The sequence below is a fragment of the Loxodonta africana genome, chromosome 1 (genome assembly GCF_030014295.1).
Source record: "Loxodonta africana isolate mLoxAfr1 chromosome 1, mLoxAfr1.hap2, whole genome shotgun sequence".
Taxonomy (NCBI): Eukaryota; Metazoa; Chordata; class Mammalia; order Proboscidea; family Elephantidae; genus Loxodonta; species Loxodonta africana.
Window position 1 is genome coordinate 98,318,102 of NC_087342.1, and position 5,219 is coordinate 98,323,320.

Below are 5,219 nucleotides of genomic sequence, written 5' to 3' on the forward strand. Positions count from 1 at the left end.
GAAGCCAACCACTCATAGAACAACCTCAGGTCTGGCTGGGGATGGAAGGCTGGTCTATGGACTTGTAAACAAGCCTTTATGGGAAACAAAGATACAGGAAAGGAGGAGAACCGTCACTCCTGTTCTGCAGGCATTTTATCACCTCCACCACCTCCCTCGGTTCTCTCCCAAGACCAGCAGGGAGGGAAGGACCTAGAAAGGGAGGTCATCAACGGAATACACATATTCCTCAACCTGGAGACAAAGTCAGAAGGAAGAGCTGAGAATGGGCATGTTTTCCAAATCCTGCTGCTACTAGGCAGGGTCACCGTGAATCTTGAAAGAACATTCTAAGAAATCTAAGATTTTCACTTTCTATAGTGTCTGCATTTTTCTTTATAGAGAGCGTATCATTTTTATAATCAGGAAAAAAAAAAGCTAGTTCTATTTAAACAGAAGCAAAAAAAAAAAAAGGTTTTAAGTCCCACCTTAATTAATTGACATGGGGAAATAACTCAAAGTAAATAGTGAAAGCACTAAGCTTTGGCGCCTCCCAGATCTGAAGCCATCTGTCAGCTGCTTGACCCTGGCGAGGGGACACAATCTCTCTGAGCTTGTTTCCGCACTTATAAAACGAGCGTTTTTTGAATGCACTTCAGAGAGTGATTGTGAGGACTGAATGGGATGATACTTACCAAGAAAAGAAGAAAATGTATTGAGTGCCTACTATGTGCCAGGCATTTTTCTAAGATGCTTCTTTGTATTAGCAATGCCTGGCACCTAATAAATCCTTGGTAAAGGGCCACTATTTTATTTTTGGTAGCGAAGTTATTAATGCTTCCTTCATTCTGTCAACAAACAGGTGCTGGGCTCTGTGCAAATGCTATCTCAGAGCTGAATTTAGAGAATTCATGATCCTAACAGATGGCCCAGGCTTCAAAAAAGGGTTAAATAAATTTCCATATTGTATTTGACTAACCACCTCCCTCATGCCCTCTGCACAATGTACATGCTCTCTCTTATTCAGAGGTGAATAAGCCAAGCCTGGGCCTCATGGAACCCATAGTGTAGTTGGGAAGACAGGCACACACAGAGATAATCATAAACCCAGGTGGAAGGGCAGGAGCACAGAGCCAAATGGGGTATTATACATGTACCTGTCCTGTGACCCAGCAATATGTACACTTTCAGGTTCCCATCCATACTAAAACCCAAACCCATTGCTAAGGAGTCGATTTCAACTCATAACAACCCTATCGGACACAGTAGAACTGCCCCCGTAGGGTTTCCCAGGCTGTAAATCGTTACAGAAGCAGACTGCCACATCTTTCTCCTGTGGACCCACTGACGGGTTCAAACCACCAACCTTTCGGCTAGCAGCCTAGCACTTTAACCACTGTGCCACCAGGTCTCCTCTGGGTTCCCACAGGAGTCCCTAAAACCGTTAAGGCACTTGGCTGCTAATTGAGTGGCTAGAGGTTCAAGCCCACCCAAGTTGCCTTGGACGAAAGGCCGAGCAATCTACTTCTAAAAAATCGAACATTAAAAACTGTGTGAAGCACAGTAATATTCCGACACACACGGTGTTGCCACGCAAGTCAACTTGACAACCACTGGTAAAGATTCTCACAGAAGGTAGAACCGTCATGGGGCTATCATGCGCACTCTACAACTTCTCTAATTAGGATGCCCTGTTTTTTTTTTGTTGTTTTTTTTTTTGTCCTTAGTGCCCATCAAAGGCCAAGCTTTGGGCCAGGGATCTGTGGACAGCCACTAGCAGCTGCCTGTCCTGGTGGCCAGGGCCAGCCACGTAACGTGTGAGGTCCAGTGTAAAATGAACATAGAGGGACTCCTTGTTCAAAAAGTACTAAGAATTTCAAGATGGCAGCATGAGAGCATTAAATCAAGCACAGCTCTCCTGAGCCTGGCATCTGTGTGACTGCACAAGTCGACGCCCAGGAAGGCAGCCCCGATGGGGACAGACCCCAACCAAATGCTGTGAGAAAAGATGGCAGAGGAAAAGAGAGAGGGAGACAGAGAATATTTTTTGAACATTTTATTCAAAGACAACGTACAGAAAAGTGTACAACTCATAAGTATACTGCCCGATGAGTTTTCACAAAGGTGACCAGCACCCAGATTAAGAAAGAGAACATTACCAGCACCCTAGAATTCCCTGTCACACCCTTTTCCAGTTAGTGACCCCCCAAAGGGAAACACTATCTTGGCTTCCAACAGCTTCAATTAGATTTGTCTGTTTTTTATTTGTTTTGTTTTAAATTTGATTGTGGTAAAATATATGTAACAAAAAATTTACCGTTTTAATCATTTTTAAGTGTACAATTCTGCGACAGCAATTACATACACCATGTTGTGTTACCATCACTGTTATCCATTTCCAAAAGCTTTTCATCACCCCAAACAGAAACTCAGAACTCCTTCAGCAATAACTCCCATTCTTTCTTCCCCCTAGCCCCTTGTAACCACGAATCTACTAACTTTTTGTCACTCTGCATTTTCCTCTTGTAGATATTTCCTGTAAGCGAAACCAATCAATATTTGACCTTTTGTACCTGACTCACTTCACTCAGCATAATGTTTTCAAGGTTCACCCATGTCATAGCACGTATCAGGACTTCATTCTTCTTTATGGCTAAATACTATCCCATTATAAAAGATGCCACGTTTTGTGGATCCATGCATGGTTGACAAACGCTAGGGTCGTTTTCACCATTGGCTATTGTGAATAATACTGCTGTGAAGCTGATGTACAAGTCGTTTTGCCTGTTCTTGATCTTCATATGAATGTGAGTCAAACTGCATGCTTTCTTTAATGCCTGGCTTTTTCCACGCTCCTCCATGTTTGTGAGATTCAGCCACACTGTGGTGCAGCTGTAGGTCCTCAGATCGACAACACCCAGTGTCAGAACAACCTGACACGCATGCAGAGCCATCAGAACCCTGATACATTGCTGAAAGGAGTGGAAGATCATACACTGCTTTAGAAATCTGTGTGCCAATCAATCTCTACTAATGAACGGACACCTGCCCTATGGCCCAGCCATTCCACCCCTAGGCAGACGCACAACAGAAATGCTTACACAGGTTCCCCCCCAAAAAAACACATTTACGAGAGTGTTCATATCAACTCTATGTTAAAACAAAAATCATATTAAGCCAACAATAGAAATAGATCAACGTTTATTTAGTATATGATTTACAAATCAGGGTAACATTCAACTAGGGAGTCAGAAATGTTCCAAAGATTAAAGAACATCCAAAGATTCTTATACCCCATATCATCGACACTGCCATGGAAACAGGGCCAGAACAGTGTTGATATAATAACAAGTTACCCTTAAGCACAGCTTCTAGTCAGGCCTTAGAAGTTCTGTTTCTGGAAATGGACTGTATGTAAATGATTCTTCAAAAGAGCCCAATGCCTAAGACAAAATGGTCTTTACTAAGGTACTTACTAGGTGATTTTTGACTTAAAGGTGACTTTAGGAAACCAATTTTCTCCAGGCTCAAGGTTCGAAAGAAGATCTCAGAGCAATGGACTGGGAGGGTCACTCCAATTCCATGGAATTGAAATCTGGATTTCAGGAGAATTAAAAATGTTTCTCAACTAGTTGTGATAGACAAAAACTCGAAACTACTCAAATACTCATCAACAATAAAAGGACTAAATAAGTAGTGGTATAATTCACCAAGCCCTGGTGGTGCAGTGGTGAAGACCTCAGCTGCTAACCAAAAGGTTAGCAATTCGAATCCACCTGTCACTCCTTGGAAACCCTATGGGGCAATTGTACTCTGCCCTACAGGGTTGCTATGATTCAGAATTCATTCGATGGCAATAGGTTTGGGTTCTGTTTTTTTTTTTTTTCTGGACATATTCATGAGGAGCCCTGGTGGCACAGTGGCTAAAGCGCTCAGCTGCTAATCAGAAGGTCAGAGGTTCTAACCCACCAGCCGCTCAGTGGGAGAAAGATGTGGCAGTCTGCTTCCATAAAGATTTACAGCCACTGACTTGATTTGTAAACTTTCACTTAAAGCACAATAAAAATTAAAAAAGAAAGATTTACAGCCTAGGAAACTCTATGGGGTGGTCCTACTCTCTCCTATGGGGCCACTATGAGTTGGAATCAACTCGATGGCAATGGGTATATTCACACAAAACGGTGAGAGATTTTTTTTTTTTTCTGGGAGTATATATGTTTGTTCAGAAAGGCTATGCACCCCCTTGCATGTCCTGGGTATGCAACAAGGGAACACAAAAGATACACTTTTGTCTTGAGAGAAAATGAAAAATCAAACCAGTTGCCTCATCCAGTCAACTTCAATTCATGGCAACCCTTGTGTGTCAGAGCAAAATTGTGCTCCATACAGTTTTTGATGGCTGATTTTTCAAAAGTAGATCACCATGTGAAATGTGGCGTCTGGGGTCTTAAATGCTAACAAGCGGCCATCTAAGATACATCAATTGGTCTCAACCCACCTGGAGCAAAGGAGAATGAAGAACACCAAGGTCACACGACAACTATGAGCCCAAAAGACAGAAAGAGCCACATGAACCAGAGACTTACATCATCCTGAGACCAGAAGAACTAGATGGTGTCCAGCCACAACTGATGACTGCCCTCACAGGGAGCACAAGAGAGAACCCCTGAGGGAGCAGGAGATCAGTGGGATGCAGACCCCAAATTCTCGTAAAAAGACCAGACTTAATGGTCTGACTGAGACTGGAGGAATCCCGGCGGTCGTGGTCCCCAAACCTTCTGTTGGCCCAGGACAGGAACCATGCCCAAAGACAACTCATCAGACATGAAAGGGACTGGACAGTGGGTAGGAGAGAGATGCTGATGAAGAGTGAGCTAATTATATCAGGTGGACACTTGAGACTGTGTTGGCATCTCCTGTCTGGAGGGGGGATGGGAGGATAGAGAGAGTGGGAAGCTGGCAAAAATGTCATGAAAGGAGAGACTGGAAGGGCTGACTCATTGGGGGAGAGCAAGTGGGAGTACAGAGTAAGGTGTATATAAACTTATATGTGACAGTCGGACTTGATTTGTAAACGTTCACTTGAAGCTCAATAAAAGTTAATTAAAAAAAAAAAAGTAGATCACCAGACCTTTCTTTTGAGGTGCCTCTTGGGTGGACTCAAACCTCCAACCTTCCAGTTAGCAACAGAGAACTTAACAGTTTGCACCACCCAGGGACTCCAAGTGAAAATGAAGCGG